The following is a 19,744-nucleotide window of genomic DNA, read 5'->3' on the forward strand; positions in this document are numbered from 1 at the left end:
AAACCCATTGTTGAAATGTATCTCATGATGTTTCGAGCTATCCTGTTTTGAACTATGAAACTATCTTACATAAGAATGATTATGCATTTAGTTGAGAAAGAGTTCCTGCTAGAAAACTTACTGGATCTCTGAAATCACATTCTGGAATATTTCTGTCATAAATGCTAGGTGTTTTTTTCTGCATTCTTGCATTTCTAAACCTCAATGTTTTAGAAATATTAATACATTTTTCCTTTATCTTTTAGTGTTGCAAGGAAAAGGGCACCAGGAGTTGAAGAGATTAAACCAGGAGACTTAACAGGTCAGACTATTTGCTTAATTTTTTATGGATCAATTAATGTTATATCATTTAAGCAGTTTGTCATGGATTCATTTCTATGATCTTGTACTTATTTATGTTTTCCATATGGTAGTTGAAATCTTTATGCATTAGTGTGTAGTATCTTCTTTCATGTTATAGGACTCATGGGGACTTGTACATGATAGGACTTATAGGCATATATATGTATACATACATATATGAAAAATTTCGGTCTGAAGAGAAGCATAGAAGCATTGCCTTTTGGCTTTCTATTAGGAAGTGTACTTTTTTGGGAATGTGAAACCCCCAAATGACTTTTCAAATAATATATAATGGCAATAATATAAGGAGGAACACCTTGCATGAAGGGTTCCATGACCTTTCATGCTTACTGCCTCAAGTCGTGTCCTACCCCCAAACCTGGGAAAATCCATAGGAATACAAGGTAGACCAACACTAACTTTCCATTCTTGTAAAAATGCTGGCTGCAGTTTACCAAAGGAACTTTTATTAATGTAAAAGGAACTAACAGCTAATAAATATTATATGGATGGACAAATTATGAAAGTCTAATGCCTCAAAATAAGCATAACATGTTGTTCTTGTGGGTGCACTGTATTTTCTCCACCAAGCTGATATTGTTATACTCTTTGCATTGTATACTGCTTGGTCATCTCCCACTAAATTAGCAGCTATCCCCTGAATTTATGGAACATTGATTAGATCTTCTAGTATCTACAACTTTCTAAAGAGGGCTAGCAAATGGGGAAAGTGGGAAAGAGAAGGAAAGAATATAATTTAGATCGATCATCAATAATAGATATCCTATTCATAATAGACCAAAAATAAATGAATAATAGTTTGAAGTTATATAGTTATTAATTTCATAAAATAATAGAATTTTAGAGGTGGAAAAGACTTTAGAAATAATCTAAACCCTTTTCTTTTACAAGTGAGTAATCTCAAATTGGAAGAGATAAATTACATGGCACAGTCTCAGAGGTAATTCTAGATTGTTATTGTTATGTTGTGACCAACTTTTCATGACCCCATTTGGGGTTTTCTTGGCAAAGATACTGGAGCAGTTTACTGTGTCTTTCTCCAGCTCATTTTACAGAGGAGGAAACTGAGGCAAACAGAGTTAAGTGACTTGCCCAGGGTCATGCAGGAGCTGGATTTGAACTCAGGTCTTCTTGACTCTGGGCCCAGCATTCTATCCACTGTGCTTTAGCTGCTGCAGCTAGGTGGCTTAATGTATAGAGCACCAGGCCTGGAGTCAAAAAGATCTAAGTTAGAATGTGACCTCAGACAATCACTAGCTATGTGACCCTGGACAAGTCACTTGACCTCTGTTTGCCTTAATCTACTGGAGAAGGAAATGGCAGACCACTCCAATATCTTTGCCAAGAAAACCCCATATGGGGTCATGAAGAATGGGACATGACTGAGTGACTGAACAAGAACAGTTCTAGACAGAATTCTTCTAACTCTTAGGCAGTTAGGTGGTGCCGTAGATAGAGTGCCAGGTCTGGAGTCAGGAAGACCTGAGTTTAAATCTAGATACTTACTAGCTGTGTGACCCTTGGCAAGTCATTCAGCCTTTGCCTCAGTTCTCTGAACTGTAAAATGGGATAATAAAAGCATCTCTCTCTCTCTCTCTCTCCGAAGGTTTTGGCGAGGATTAAATTAGATAATATTTATGAAATGCTTAGCACCCACAGTGCCTGAAACATAGTAAGTGCTCAATAAATGTTTATTTCCTTCCCCAGTGCCTTTTCCTTTAGTTTATGCTATCTTAAGTGATATGCAGTATAAAATATTTCACATCCCAAAGTAGATATTGTCACATATATTCACTTAAGGAAAAATAGCACCAACTTAAGAAATTATGCTATGCTTTATAAACACATGCATATACACGTATGTGTAAGCACATGTGCATGCAGATATGTCCACACCATACATATAGCTTTCATTTATATAGTACTTTAAGATTTACAAAGTCCTTTGCAAAAATTGCCCCTTTTTCTCCTCCCTCAAGCCCTGTGAGCCAGGTGCTGTGATTATCTCCAGTTTATAGATGAGGAAAATGAGACTCGGGTCACAGAGTTAGTAAGTGTTTGAGGTGGGATTCCTGATTCACATTCTCACTCTTTTCATGGCATTTTGAAGTCTTTCTTAGAAATGCGGCATTAAATTAGCTATGTGAGGGCAGTCACTTAGTTTGACAACATCAATATCTCCTAAGTTTGTATAACGTTGTAAATTTACATTCCCACTTGGTTCTACCAGCGTTACAAAGAAATCCTGAAGCCAAAGCTAATTTTGGAAGAAAAAACCCCCAAAACTCCAAATTTTCAAATCTACTGTTTTGTAGAATAGTTTCTTTGGTAAGAGTCATGAAAACAATTTACTTTGAGTGGAAACACTGAACTAGGTAATATAAAAGAAGATATTCTTGCCCCTTCTATACCAGTTTGAAGAAAAAAAATACACTAATGCTTCATGCTAAGTACCGTGTTGCCAATTGATAGATGTTGACAAGAAGGTACTGAGAATAGCTAGTTGTGGACAGTGGTTGTGAATAGAAGTTAACAATGTTTCTATCTCTGAATGTTGAATAACATTTGTATGGAGAGGCCTGGTCATGATTCTGTTCCCTGTTTTCTTATTTATTGCTTGTATTTCTATGTATCACAGTTCATGAGATTCTAGATTGCTAGCAAGAATGATCTTAGAGGTCATCTAGTATAGAGATATCAAACTCTTGTCCCTAATGTGGCTTGCAAAACACCCTCATACAGCCCAAAGAGATCAAAATATAATTGGGAAATATTTAACAAAATAAAAATACAGTAAAACACAGATAATGTTACTCTGTGGTTTTCTAACTCAGTATGCTGTCTGCAGTGATCCATTTATATTTGAGTTTGACACCACTGATCCAGTCCAACCCCTTAATTTGACAGGTGAGGAAACTGAGGCATAGAGAGGTTAGGTGAATTGCCCAAGGTCTTACAGCTAGTAAATGAAAGAGGCAGGATTTGAACTCAAATCAGGTCATCTAACTTCAAGATTCTCGTTCTTTCCACTGCCCCATGCTGCTCCTCACATTTCTTTAGCCCATTATAAGAAATTGTCATGTTATCCTAGGGCTCAGTACTGCAGATATATGATGTCAAATAAATATGTACATTGGATGAGATGCTTGCCACAGCTGAATGTCTGAAATGTTATGGTACATAGGTTTTTGGCTTAAAGTTTCAACTGAAACTCTACATACACTGTCTTGTATAAGTCTGTAAATAGTTCTTGAGTTCCAAATTCTTATTTCCAAGGCAAGCTATGTATAAAAATGATAATGTTGGTTGAATATAATCAGAGATACTCATATCTTCATAACTTTGAAGTACTTTTACACATGTAAGTCAAATATGTTAGAATTTACCATAGGTAGTAGGCAGGACAAAATGAAATATTTATATATTGCTATAGCTCACACATTATCATTGCATTTAATTAAAATAGAAATAGTAGATGGAAGTATTGTTTAATGATTAGAAATTAGGGTCATTCCCTAATTCAAAGTTTCTTAACTTGTGCATGTGTGTGTGTGCGCACGTGCGTGCACATGTGTGTGTGTGTGATGGACCTTTTAATAAACTGAGGGGGTCTGTGGCCCCCTTCTCACAATATTGTTTTTAAATAATTGAAGGGAATGCTAAATTTCGGTATAGTGAAAATAATTTCTCCCCTCCCCCATGTTCATGGAACTCCTTTAATGTATTCATGGACCCTTTTAGGTGAATGTACTCCAAGTTAAGAACCTCTGTTCTACGTCACTTTCCTTATATCTTCCATTGCCTTCCAAAGAATTGAAATGATCATTTTAAGGGACTAATTTGAGTTAGGACTAATTTTGACTTCAGTTGTGTATTGGAAGGTTGATAGAATAGTTGTTAACTTCAAGGACCTAGCTATTCCTTTAAAACTTACAATGTCAGTAATCTAAAATATTTTTGTACTTTTTTTTTTTTTACCATTTTTCTCATTAATTTGCAATTTTGGTAAATTTAGACCATCCCTCTAACAAACATGTATTTACATATGTTTATTTCATTGAAGACTTCCTTGGAAGTTCTATATTATTTTGAATGTTTTGCTTTAACTGTAAGAACAGGTAGGTTTTTTTTGTTTTAACTTAATGACAGAATTCCCCTGATACACGACACTGATACTTAAAGAAGGATTAATTACGCGCCTCAGTAGGTACTATGCTAACCTATGGGGATGTAAAGATGAAACAGAATAGTCTCTGAACTTCCATTTTGGGAAATGACATTTACATGAAAAATTAAACACAAAATATATACCAATTATTCCCGTGGGAAGGACACTAGCAATTTAATCAATAAACATTCATTAAATGCCTACTATGTTCCAGGTACTGTGCTAAGCGCTGGGGATACAAAAAGAGTCAAACTACATCCCCTGCCCTCAAGGAGCTTATATTCTAATAGAAGAGACATCAGGATAAATAGAAATAATTAACAGAAGGAAGGCACCTGGATTGAGAGGGTTTGGGGAAGGCTTCCTGGAGATGGTATAATTTTAGTTTAGCAACTTGGGAAGGTGGGATAGGCTTCTATTAGGAGTTAAGACTTCAACTGAACTTTAATAAAAGCTCGCAAGTCTATGAGGTGGAGATGAGGAAAGATTGAATTCTGAACATTTGTGGGGTGTCATGAAACATGAGTTGTGGGCAAGAGGAAGCAGGCTGATTTGGCTGAACACGTAAAGGAGAGTAGTATATACGCAGTATGATTGTAAAGGTAGGCCAGATGGTCAAGAGCTTTAAAAAACAAATGGATGAGTTTGTGTTTTAGCCTAGAAGCAAGATAAAACTGTTGGAGTTTCTTGAATAGGGAAGTAACATAATCAGAACTTTACTTTAGGAATACCAGTTTGGCAGCTTATTAATTGGCCTTGCTATTTCCAGCCTCTCCCCTCTCCAATCTCTCCTCCACAGAGCAATCAAATTTATCTATGTGTATAGGTGAGTATCACATAAACACATATGTACACACCTGTGTACATACATGTACACATATAGGTGAATATGCACACACATATATACAATACATACACATACATGCTATTATTCAAGTTTGGTAGGCTTCCCAAATGTTTTTTAGGGTAAGTACAAATGAAAGAGAGATCAGGAACCAAATGATTTCTATTACCTTTACCTTGAATACCACCCAGAAGGGGAGATAGCTGTCTCAAACTAAGTTATTCTTTCCATGGTGTTTTGCAGAAATATATGCCAAAATCTTTTTTGCTCAAGAATGTGTTATGTCACAGATGGGTTTAACTCATTATCCAGCATGCATTTCCTATGCTAACTGTCCTTTCTCACCAAGCTCCTGTCTTGATTGAACTATGACCTTGGTTATATTTGCAACCCTTCTTACTTTCTGCATGTGATTTGCTTCCCACCATCTGTATTTTTTCTAAATAGAATTTGTTTCCTAGGTGTGTTATTCCCCCAGATCTTTGTTATTTCATGTCTCTCACCTCAAACCAAAATCATAATTTACCTCCCTTGTGAGATTTTCCATGGTTAATCCATGTCCAGTTCATTTTTATACTTGTATTACATCTCTGGAATATGCTTTCTCCTCATCTCCTTCTCTTAGAAGCCCTTGTGTCCTTCAAACTCAGCTCAAGCATTTCTGTCTTTATAAAACCTTCCTTAATCCCCCCCACCCCCCGCCAAGACACTTATGCCCTCCCTCTAAAAATTACATTGTATTTATTTTGCATGTGGGTATGTATGTATATATTTATATATGTGTGTGTTTATATACATATACAAAACCACATATCCATATGCATATGTATGTATATATGTACATATGTATGTATATATCACTGAATTTTATGAGGTTTAGCATATTTAACATATTCATGGGGTTGTAAGTCACCTTTCAGCCTGCTATTTGATATGTTACCATATTCATTCTCATCATCCTGAGTTCTAGGGTGTTCTAGGGGGTCTGTTTAAATATTTCCTTAGTGACCAACAAAATTAAAACCTCTTCCTTATTAAATAATCATTTAGGTCAGAGTCCCTGCTCCAGTTCATCATTTTTTCTCTCGCTATCAGAAACTCTAATTTCCCAGGATTAATTCAATATTAAAGTTATTGGCTATATGATTAATTAACAATGTAATCAATAATAATAATATAAAGATAAAACTATATGTATATATGCAGTATATATGTATATGTGTATATACACACATATCGATATACATGCATGCCCATACACAAAAACACATACATGCTAATCACAGCCAGATAAATCTGTAACTATCGTTGTTAACAGCAGATGATTTCTCCTTCCTTCTGAAAACACAGCTTTACCATTCACTTTACCCAAGATACTAGGAAAGTGCCTTCTGAAAGATTTTCTTCATTCATCCTTCTCCCTAATAGAGAAAGAAGTTTTTGCCATCTCTTTTTAGCTTTCTATGATTTTTCTCAAACTGTTTGCATTTGTTCACTCTTCTCAGTCTCTCCACAATCTTGACAGAACTTTCTCATTGCATGTTCATTAAAGCTGTTATTCTCCGAGCCTTTTAAAAAAGAGAGTGGCAAGCCTCTGTAGGAGAGGCTTTTGAAATGTTATATTCGTGTACTCATGCTATCTTCTCCCATGTACAAAGTAAGCTCTTTGAGGGCAGGGACTGTTTCCTTTGTGTCTCCATATCCCCAGCATCTGCCACAGCAGCTACACACCTAGCACGTAGCAATTGCGTAAAAGATGCTTATAAATTGATTTATGGATGGATATTTGGCACCCTCTCAATATCTATGGATTCAGATTTTGTAATATTCATTTCTGCTTACTGATAGATTACTCTGTAAAAGGATGGTGCTCTTATTCATACCTCTGTATTTACCTTTTTGATTATTAGTTCACTGAGGAAAATGAGTGATTTCTTTTTTTATTTCAAAGTAGTGACTACTTCAATGTCCTATGCAGAACTAGAAAACAACAACAAAAACGACGAACGTCTATTGGAGTGGAATTGTTTCCTTGCATATAGAATTTTGTTTAAAGCTTCGCGGGTCTTAATTATACCTCATTGCCTGATTTTACACTCACCCCAATATTTGATTTTCACTAATACTTGTTTCATAAGCATTTCTTCAGTTTTATACTTGCCTCAACACTAACCCAGTAACTTTTTACTAATTCATTTTTTCTTATTTTTGAATCACACTTTACTTACCTTTGAGTTACTGAAAATAGGTAGCATGTTATCCATCTATTTAATCAATCTATCCAAACTGGAATGCATTCTTTCCTACTAGGGTAGGATCTAATAGCTATGAACAAAAGCTATGCTGTATATTGCTAAAACCTGAAAGTTTTACTTTTGGTGTGCTCTCTCTCTCTGTCTCTCTGTCCCCTCTTTCACTTTCTTCCCCCCCACACACACACAAACAAACAGAGGGATTCATAAGTCTGGTCTCATTTTGGTATCCATGTGAAATCTGATTTGATCTCTGAATGGTTTAAAATAATCTTTTTAGATAGTAGTTAAATATGGATTGACATATTTGAAAAATGCCAAAGATAAGTATTTACACATGAGTATCATGATGGTTTTTTGGACAGATATTGGAGTTAGAACAGGAGAGCCCCTTCCCAGGATACTGAATGAGTGCCTGCCTAAGGTGTCCCTAGGCTGGGGAGCTGACACAGGTGTTCAGCACAGTGGCAATACTGCTTCCCATCAAGAAGGATGATGCTTTCCTAGCACTGCTGGTTTGTGGAACTCAGTGCATTTGGCAGAGAATCAGTCCTGGCTGGGAATGTCCTTAGGGAAAATAAAAACCACAGGGAAGTCATGAGTGTGACCTTCTGCTGGTTAGCTGGCACACAGTCTCACCACAGGAAAGCCTACACTTAGCATTTTCTGAATGGGTAGATATCAGGTGTTGATGTGGGCTCCCTGTTCAAGGTGGGAGGCAGAGAAGGGGAAAAAAAAATCAAGCTGAGGCTGACCAAATAATTCTCAGTCATGAAGCTTAACACCGACTGATCCTTTGATAAAAGGGATTTGAGGGCAGCCTCTTTGGTTCCGTAAGCACAATTATAAGCTTTCCTATTTAAATCTGACCCATCATATTGAAATGCTGTCACTAGTATCATTAGCAAGTAAAGTGTTGATAACATAGCCAAATGCACAGCAGAATTCTGGCTCTTAAGTGTCTGGACTGACTCCCAATATTAGGAATAGGAGTCAAATTGCCATCGCTTTTCCTATGCTAACAGACGCCCTGTCATTAGCAGTCTGAAGGCAATTTTAATAAAATACATAGCCCTGCTGGGTTGGTCTCAAAAGATAAATAAGCAATGTAGAAAAGAAGCTTTTGTTTAAAAGTAATTATTTAAACTATGCATTACAGGTAATTTTCCTTTACCAGTAAAGCAAATGCTATCAGAATTTCAGTAATGACTTGGTAGCACTTATCTAAATAACATGATATTGTCATTTTTCCATGTTAAAGCACTGCTTTATTTTCACTTATATGAAAAATAAGAGTAAATTGAATCCAAGTACAGGTGTGCACATATTTTACAGCTTGTGCTACATTTTTTTGGTGAACAATGTTTTATTTCTCGACAGATTTATGGAAATATAACAAGCTGGTGATAGAGTTCTCAGAATCGCAGACTTGACTTACAAGCACAGATTAGAACAGCGGGGCAAAGAACATCTTTTTATTTTTCCTTTAATGTCAAGAAGGAAATCACATTTCAGCCTTAAAAAAAAAAAGATTGTCTCTTTAATGGATTGCTTGTACATAAACCACCATCACAAGGAAATAGTGAGCAAAAGCATGCACCAAGCATGAATGATAACTTTGCTGTAATGTAATTAAGAAGAAGCAAAGTTGTGAGTTTTATGAGAAAGCTGGTTTTTTTCCCCAAAAGGCAAATAAAGCCATAGCCCTTTATTCTCTTCTGTGGGGCACTTAGGTTGAGTGACTTAGTGGTAAGAAATCTGGACTTGGAACCAGAAAGCATGTGTTTGAATACAGTCTGCTCTGATGTTAAGTAAGCTGTGTGACCAATGGATTTCTCAACCTTTCATAGCTTCAACTTCCTCATCTGTCAGATAGGGAAAAGGATACTTGTACTACCTGTCTCACAGGCTTGTTTTGAGCAAATTCCTCTGAAAACTCACAAAACTTATTTAAAATTTAGCTCTGTTGTAGTTTGTTGTAGTGCTACTAGAGAGATGCTGCAAAGCTGCCACCCCCACCTCCATTTCCAACAATATTTCCTCTACTCTAGGGAAACTTTACCTAGAAGTCCAGTCATTTATTGGATTCCTTATGTATCATATAAAATCTAAGTTTTTCTTTAAAATATTAAAATTCAAATAATTCATTCAGCTGGCATTTATCGAACACCTCTTTGGGGAATCATTTGTGATGTTCAATTTATAAATAATAAATATGGATACAATCACCATAACATTATAATATATAGTCATGATATATATTAATGTAATATTAATTAACATAATTAACCAACACAATTAACATAACATTAACATTGTCTTAAATTTATATAAAAAGTTATATTAAAATTATACTGTATATTTTCATAGTAATAATAATGACAGCTAACATGTATGTTGTGCCAGGCACTGTGCTAAGTGCTTTACAATCATTATCTCATTTGAATCTAACTACAACCCTGGGAGGTAAGTGCTACTATTCCTATTTTACAGAGTCAAACTGAGGTTAGGTGATTTGCCTAGGGTCAAACAACAAAGATGTACCTGAGGCTAGATTTGAATAAGACCAATTTCTTGACTTTCAGGAGCTCATAACATAGTAAATGAGATGACAAGTGTGTACACACTGCTATTATAAAAGGCAGAATATTCTATACTCAATGAAAGGGAGACAAAGTAAAGTTTGATTTGTAGGAAGGAGAGATTTTCCATATTTCTATGATTGCAGAAAAAGACAACAGTGATACAGAGCAGAAACAACCTCAAGAAACAGCCTCAGTGGCAGGAAGTCATGGGCTCAAGACCCACTTCTGACATAAATTGGCTGTGTGACTCTCAGTGTCCCCAGGGAAATCTTCAAGTCTATAAATTGTAGAGAAGGTGCTGACCTCCATTGGCAAAGAGAATTTCTTTCCTTCTACTAATGAAATTGCAGGTTCCATCTCGATCCCTTATATAATATAAGGAGCAAGAATTAACCAGTTAACTAATCAGTTAATTAATATTTATTAAATGCCTACTCTGTGTCAGGAGCTGTGCTAAGCACTATCGGTATGCTGTTGAATATCCCAATTTTCATTCTTAGGCATGGTCAGAAGTACGTGGTTGGTGAAGAGTTAGGACCTGAAACTAACCAAGCTCTGTGTGTACTAGTGACCAGTAATGACACAGGTGAACAGTCAAGAGGACAGGCATGGATATCCATGTTCATAATAGACCAAGGGTCAAATTAGACAAGCAAGTATGAGGTTATCAGGAAACTAGGAAAGTGATACAAAAGATGAGTCAGAAATTAAAAAAGGATCATCTATGGTCCAAGGTAAGTTATCAGAAACTAAACAATCAGTGGAAATGAGAGAAAGAAGGAAAAAACAAATAGAAAAGCAGTGTGAGTTTTAATCTCTGAATCAGCTTCCTGCCTCTGCATGTAAGTTTTTTCTGTGGTTTCTGTGTTACAGAGACCAATCCTCATACAGTTGATCTAACTCTGCAGGAAATTGGTGACATCTGGTTGAAGGATTAGAGGGATTAGGTCTATTCTTTGTGGCTTCAGAGAACAGAATTAGGATCTATGGGTGGAAGTTATAGGCAGGCAGATTTTAGTTCAATATGAAAGATAAACTGTGAGACAGCAGAGCATATTGGATAGAGAGCCAGTAATGGAGCAACCAGACTTGGGTTCAAGCCTCTCTCTGACATATTAGCTATGTGACTATGGGCATGTGCCCCAGGGACTCTTTAAAACTATAAATTACAGAAGAATCTCCAGTTTGCATTGGTGAAGGGTATTTCCTTACTGAATTCCCTATAGAATCAAAATCACAATTCTAGGGAAAAATAATAAGAGCAAACAACAATTATAATAAGAATACTTTTAAAACATCTAGAACTTGTCCAGAAATGGAATGGGTTGTCTCCTGAGGCCTTGAACTCTTTCTAACTAAAAACATTCAAGGATATAACTACTTTTGGGGATGTCATAGAAGCTGTTGATATAACAGGTTAAGATGATTCATTTAAATTCAGTAAACATTTGTATTAAAAGTATTTATTTTATGCAAGGCACTAAGCTACAAAGACATATATGCCAAGAGCCTGTTCTGGTTGGAAAGGGAGGGAGGGCACATACAAAAATATGTATGCTACAGAGAATGTTATTGATGGATAGGGGATGTCCAGGTAAAGTGCTTTGAGAAACATTTGAGGATGAAAAAAAAAACACTTTTAATTAGGGAGAGTGGATATGGGGAATGGAAGAGGTGGCATTTTAACTGTTTTTTTTAACGAAGTGAAAGACTTTAATTGAAATGAAGAGTCCATTTGAGACATGAGGGATGATATTTCTCAAGGCATGTGGAAAAGTAAAGACTAGAATAAGTTATGGAAAAGGCAACTGGAATGTGGAATAGGAAGAAGGAAAAAGAAGCATTTATTAAAGACCTACTATGTGTTAGGCACTATGCTATAAAGAGTATCTCATTTGATCCTCACAGTAACCTGGGAAATATGTGCTATTTTTGTCCCCATTTTACAGATGAAAAAATTGAGTCAGAGATTAAGTGGTTTGTCCAGGGTTCCACAACTAGTAAAAATATGAAGTCATATTACTCAGGTCTTCCTGACTCCAAGCCTAGAGCTACCACTTCGCTGAATCTAAGAGAATAGTATGGGCCATGATTGGAAAGTAATGACAGAATTTCAGAATTTGAAGAGACTATAGTGAAAAGTTAGTCCAACTAATGTGTGAAAAAGGAAAAAAAAATGGTTGGAGTCAGATTGTGGAGGGTTCTGAGTGCCAGAATCATGAATTTATATTGTGTTACCTAGGCATTGGGGAGCCATTGAAATGACATTATCAGAGCAATAGGAAGATTACTTGGACAGATGTGTGAAAGATGGGTTGGAGAGAGGCAGATCAGAAGTGCGAATGATAATTAGATGATTGCAATGACAAGAGTTGTTCTCTTAGGTTTCTTCCACCTTATAGCCCTAAGACTGAACAGTTTTGTAGATAACAGTGTTACAGACCAGGGCTTCATAACTTCACTCATGAACTTATTCATTTAACATTTTGATAGCTGTATTTGAATATAATTAATTTCTTTTATGATACCCTATACTTTATTTTTTGCAATTAAAAATGTTATTCTGAGAAGGTATCCAGGCTTAGCCAGATTGCCCAAGGCATCTATAATATAAACATGGCTAAAACTCTTTGCTATTGCTCGAAAATTCAAGGACCAAAAGCATAAGGAAGTAAATCCTGACAGTAAAGCATAATGTTTCTCTGTCTTCTTATTGCTGGATTGTATTCTTGGCTTTGCTAAGCTGATTTCCCTCTCCTCACATCTGGAGACTTTGAAACTGTTTTATTCTCCCACTTGGCATCAGTAGATTTTACTTTCAGGCCCAGATATTAGTGGTGTCTTGATTCTTGAAACAACAGAGGTTATCATCGAAATAGGTGTTTTAGGTTCAGCTAAGAGCTCTATGTCCCTACTTCATATCTCTTATATGACTGTTTATGCAACAATTCTTGTCTCTCTTTCTTACTTTCTAATACTTTATGGCTACAATGTCCCTGTGTCTGTTATCTCATAAAATCCCTACAATAATGATGAGAGGTAGAAAGAAAGGTATTAACTCTACTTAATAGATGAAAACCAAGTCCAAGAGAAGTTAACTGCATTACTTAAGGGCACACAATTAGCAAATGAAATGGTCTGAACTGTAATCCAAGTTTTCTGATTCCAAATCCAGTAATTTCACTGTACCCAGCAAAGTCATAACTAGGATTGGGAGGCAATGGGAGGCCAAGTAGGATACAACACATTCTTAAATGCTACTTCGGAGATGGCTTTAGATATAGAGAGTTTCAGGAGGCCAGGGAAAGTAGGGAAATAGAGTTTACCTAGGGTCTAGCCATTGGTATGTCATCCGGTAGCTTCCTATTTTAACTAATTATTCTTGCTAAGTAGGTGTTGAGGACAACTATTTTATAAAACTGAAACAAGTGCAATCATACCTTCTAAATGTTCCTCTCCCAGGGACTAATCTGAAGTCCCAACACCTCCGTGATGTTTCTGATGCCATGATACCTCATGATTTCCAGTGGAAACTAAACTTGAATACAAAAATATGTTCACTGTTTCTAAAACTTTAAATTTATATAGTGTTTTTATTCATCAAAACTGTAAGATAGGTAACCATAGCTCAAGTGTCATGTCCACATTTGACAAATGAGGAAGCAGTGTTTAAGTGAATTGCCATGGTAGCAAGCCCCAAAGTCACTAGTCACACGCAGGCCCTCTGACTCCCAATCCAGTTTTCCCTTAATCCATGCTGCCTCAAACTGTATAACATGGCTAAGTTATCATAACTACTTATTTTTTTGTACAGTAAAGAGAGAGTAAGGAGGAAATACGGGTTTATTTATTTTCCAGTTGACTTCTCCTAAGTCTGGACCTGCTTTTGCTTCTCCCCTTACCCTCTTTCCCCCAACTCAGCATCAATATTTACATATAAAACAAGGACAAAGCAGATGTCAGAAACTTACTTTTCTAAGCCATTTAGGTTTCTAAAAGGAGGTTTCTATTAAGGGTTACTTGTTTTTTGGCATACCATAGTACTTTTAAACATATACAACAGGGCTGTCCAAAATGCAGCCCACAGTGTGATTTATGCGTCCCGCCTACGAGCATAGACATTTACATAAATGCTTTAGTAAACTAAGCAGAGCTACCATAGAGCTCTCACTAAAGTAGCAAATCAAAATACATTGTCTATTATTTCAACAAAAACCTAAAGTTGGACAGCCCTGATATATAATATAGCAAATTTCTTCTTGGGGCAGCATGAAGACAGAAGGAAGCAGAGAAGAAAGTTGGAGCAGAGGACAGAGTAAGGGAAGAATACAGTAGAGAAAGTTTGGGATTCTTGAGTTAGTTTCTTCACTTTTGTGATTAGGGCCAGGTGGGTTAAGTCTCCTGAAACAAGCAATTAGTTTTCCCCTTTAAAAAAAATCCCATAACTTTATTAAGATTTTTCAACATCACATTTATTTTCAGATATCTCTCTCTCCCTACCCAGCAGGTCTCTCTTGCAACAAATATTTTAAAAAGGAATTTAAAGAAAATTTAGCAGAATTAACAACCATGTTAATGACCCAAGACAGTATATACAATATTCTAGACTGATAGGTCCTTCCTTCTGCAGAAAGGGAAGGAGGACCATTTCCTCAATTCCAGTGAAGCAATTATTTAAGAGGGAAATGTATCTATGATATGCACACACACACATATATATACATATATATATACACACATATATGTGTGTATGTATATATTTATACATATGTGTGTATGTCTATATCCTATTTATATTCTCTTTAGAAATAGGTTCGTTTGTGGTTGTTTTACAAGTTGGAATTTTGGGTTAATACTTTTCAATACATTACATATAGAAGATATTAAGTTTTAAGTTTTCCTGATGAACTCTTGCCAAGTACTTTTGTTAGTTATTCAGCAGGTACTCTCTCCCTTTCTTATGGCTGCCTTATTTCTCTATTTGTGAATCCTATTGTAAGATGTTGTCTAGAGGTAGGGGAAGAAGATGAATCAGAATCAGTTCTGTTTCTTCGTAGCAGGTCTTCTATATAGATTTGGTGGTGGTGGGGTGGGGCGGAGCAGGTTAAATTCTATGTCTCAATGAAGTTTATGTATTCTCCATGGATTTAAAATATCCATTTACCTCTCTCACCATGGAGAAGACATAGCCCTACAGAACAGGATAATCATACTAGATAACAAGAAGAATTGTAATATAGTGATGAGTGTATAACACTGGGAGTTTGGTCTTAATTATCTGTTAACTGGATCTGCAGCACACTATGAAGGCCCTGGGGGTAGTTGCTACATCTTTATCTATGTTAATCTATTCACCTGTAAAATGAGCATAATAATCTTTAGCAAGATATCAAGTCAGCTCTTAATTCTTCATACTAATGTAGGGAAGCAGAAGCATGACTAATATAAAATAAGTAATCAAGAATAATTTTTGCTTTTGGAATGTGTTTTTGTATTAGATTTGAATGTAGGTGATTCTAACATTGGGGGAATTTCTTTCCAGCAATTTATTAAAATAAACAGGAAGATTATGCAGGAGATGTTGAATAAGTATCCATTTGTCTCCATCCAGAAATTTCATTTAATTCATCTCTCCCCAAAACTCTCTTCAGAATGAAGATGCAAGGTTTACTTAATACTGCTAAATGATATTAACATTAATAGAAAGTTATGAGATGTGAAAAGTTTAACATATATTAACTAATAATTATCCTTGATACCTTCCCTGGAACAGAGAAAGTGGTTAAGTAAAGGTTAGAGTTTCAAAAATTTTCTCTGCTTCTCAAGCAAATAGTTGAAATATTAATACAATTTTAGTTAAGCAGATTCAGATGTCGTTTGCCGTAATCACACCCATTAACAAAAGAAACATTTAGATTAGGTTCTATGTATTAATAAATATGAAGTAAGATGTTATATGGATAATTTGCTAACCAAAAAATGGGTGAATAATTTGTTATAACAAAAATAATGCAAAACAACATAATTATGTGTTATTTTGATTGGCTATTTTCTGTGAAATCTGGAGGCAGGGAAGTATACAGGACTAGAGAATTAGTTAGGGCTTAAACATCAAATTTTTTTCTTCTACTTCTCAAAATATAAACTATGGAAAGCAAAATCATTCTACTGTCCTAATTTCTGCGAGGAAAACCACTTATTATCCAATTTTTTAGCAAGCATTTTCTTTTTAACATATACCAATGAGTTTAATAATAAAGATAACTATGAAACCTTGAAATTCAAAATTTTAAAGTTGAATCTGATAAGACTCTTTTATAGATGTTCCACAGAAAATATTAAGGATTAATTCCACCAAAGGTCAAAGGCACAACCAAGAAGCACAAAAATTTCAGTAGTAAAGAACATTCTTCATTGGACAATTTTGACACATACGTGGCTTCCCAGTTATATGCCATGTCAGTGGTGGGGTGTGGGGAGGGAGGAAGAGTTGTATGTCAACACATTTAGGGAGAAGAAGTGGGCTACAGTGTGACAACTCATTTCAAACAGTTCCAAAAAGAAATAGCTGCAGACCTTTAATAATTCTGCACAAATTGTGATATTTCATCCCTCAAAATAAGTCTTTGATGGTTTGAGAGTGAGTGGCCTTAATTAATATCCCATGATATTATTAAAAGGGATTCCTCAAGGTTAGATAATTTAGGCTCCATGATCTATTGGCATCCCTCTATCAACAGACAAGCAACCTTTGACCAGCAAACAACAAGATCTTTTCCCTTTCATTCACACATTATCCAGAATTCATCATTCAGATTCTAAATTTCTTGGCAACAACTTTAAATTTTGGTTCATTATTATTCAGTTTAAATAATTACTTAATGATTGTTTAGCTCTCTTTGTTGCAGGGTACTGTGTAGGAATAAAAAGAGGTATAATACATAGACCTTGCCCTAAAGGAGATAAATGTCTATTTGGCAATACAATATGCCTGTATAAAGAGCACTAAAAGTCATGCAATTCAGCGTATGCCAAGTACAAAATAAGACATAGGGGAGGGGGGCCAGAATCCCAAACATCCCATTCCATTCATTTCCGAGGAAAATGAACCAGAATGCTGAGGTGGCTTAGAAATACCCCACCAATAGGGAAGAATTTCAATAAGGCTTTAAAGGAAAAGAAGGAAATTAAAAACATGAGTTAGGGTACATATTCAATGAAGGAGGAGCAGAAATATGCATATAAGATTTGCAAACATTTTGTGCACAGATCTTTGTGGGTGTTTTGTATGATCACAGTTTCATGTGGAAATTGAGGCACTTGCCACAAATCACAGTTAGTGGGTTAGCTAGAGCTAGAACCCAGTTTTCCCTAGTCCCAGGAGAATGTTCTTCCATTGATCAAACTGTCAAATCTTGTTATTTCTCTAGAGATAACTCCAGGAGCCCCTTAAGTTTCTGAGTTGTTTTGTCTGTGTTGAGTACAAAACACTATAATCCAATGGTACCACACGTGAGGATTCAACCTATCAAAAATAATTTATTGAATGCTTACTAGATCTTGAACAAATTCATTTTCAATGAGTGTTTACAAAGCTGACAAACTTATTGTCATTGCATTTAAAATGCTAAGGCGGTATGGTGTCTATGTCCTGTGACCCATATTCAAAACCTTGAAATCATAATTCTTCATTTCCCTCATGAATTTTAACCCCACAACTGCTCATTTGCCAAATCTTATCAATTCTTTTCCATCGATCACTGTGTAAAATCCATCCTCTCTCCACTGATGGACCTACTGCCTTTATTTGGGACGGAACACATATTACAATAGCCTTTTATTAGATCTCCTATCTTCTTATTTTCCACAAAGATGCCAAGAGTTTGCCAAGAGGGTAGATGCATCTCCCTCTCTTGCTCAAAGACTTTAACTGCTCCCTTGTGCCTCCAAGATAAAATGTTGACTCCACAGATTGAGATTTTAAAGATTTTCCTAGTCTGTCTCTAGCCTCCCTTTCTAGACTTATTTCAATGAACCAACCCCTGTGCTTTTGCTCAAATCATCCCCTCCCCATTCCATGCCTATAATATACTTTCTTTTCATCTTAGCCTCTTAGAATCCTAGTTTTGTTCAAAGCTCAACTCAGTTACCATTTCCTATGAAAAGCTTTTCCTAATTCCCCCTAATTTCAGTTCTGTCTCCCTCTTCAGATTATCTTGTATTTACTTCTCTCTCTCTGTGTGTGTGTGTGTGTGTATATATATATATTGTATCTCATCAGTAGCATACCAAGTCTTTGAAGAAATTACTGGTTTTATGCTTGTCTATTCCCATCATTTAACACAGTGCTTTGCTTATAGTAGGTGCTAAATTAATGCTCATTGAATTGACCCAATAGTTCTCTTCTTCTTTTGGCAAATATGATAACTTGATGATTGGCCCCATCCTTCAGATTTCATTGAAGATTTAACAGCAGAGACATGTTTTGAAACAATTTATTATTTTTTAAAAGAATTACATTTATCATATTTACTAAACATCCAAAAGGGGCAAATATTAGAACAAATGACACTTGTCGAAACACATCTGAGAAGTGTGTTTTTTTTTGTCATACTCTCTCCTTGATTTCTGTGATCTTTTTCACTTTTGCCTACTCTAATTGATAAATGCATAATGGCTCTCATCTACTGTGAATTAATAAGCTCCTTTTGTCCTCCCTCCTTCCCATTCAATTATCTTTCTTTAGATTTTGAAATTACCTACTCTCCAGAAAAATGTATACATACCTTTGAGTTGCTAGTCTTTGAACATACTAAGTTTCTACTTCGAGGAGTAACCCTTATTGAATGGTACTTTGGATTGCAAAGATCTCCTCTTAGTATAATGCTAGTATAGTGATTTGCAACTGGCACACAGGAATTGAATTGCCATAAGTTGGCTTCAGCAGGAGCTAAAGTCTTGTCTCCAACATAAGCCTGAGCCAAGGTACTGTCTCCTTTTTTCTAATTTTAGTGGAACCATTGGCACTGATCTTACCTAGACAGACTAGTGTTATTTCTACCCAGCACAATCTGCTGGAGTGGGTTCTGTTCCAAGATATTCAGTTGAATTTCCCCCCTCCCCCCCCCCCTGCTTTTGCAAACTGGGATGTGATTAGGCAGTGGGGACAGGAACTTTCACCCATTTAAGTAGATGAGATAAGATAAAATTTGGAGATTTTAATTTTAGCTCAACACATAACTCAGTGAGAGGTGGGAATTGTCTCTATTATGGTTGGCAATTATAATATTTGAGAGGAAAGGAAAGTCTTAAATAAGTCTAGAGTAAATAACATAGCATGTCAAAAAGACCTTGTGGGACATGATGGGATGAGTAGGACAATTTCATACAGATGTGCATAGAGGTGGATATTATTTTAATAATTCAGGGAAAAATATCACAAAGAGAAGGAACTTTGCAGCTACTGTGGGATTTGATTTTATTTGAGCTTCTATGATTACTCTTTTTTTTTTAAGTCTTCAATCTATTAGGT

This window comes from Trichosurus vulpecula, chromosome 5 (genome assembly GCF_011100635.1).
Source record: "Trichosurus vulpecula isolate mTriVul1 chromosome 5, mTriVul1.pri, whole genome shotgun sequence".
Taxonomy (NCBI): domain Eukaryota; kingdom Metazoa; phylum Chordata; class Mammalia; order Diprotodontia; family Phalangeridae; genus Trichosurus; species Trichosurus vulpecula.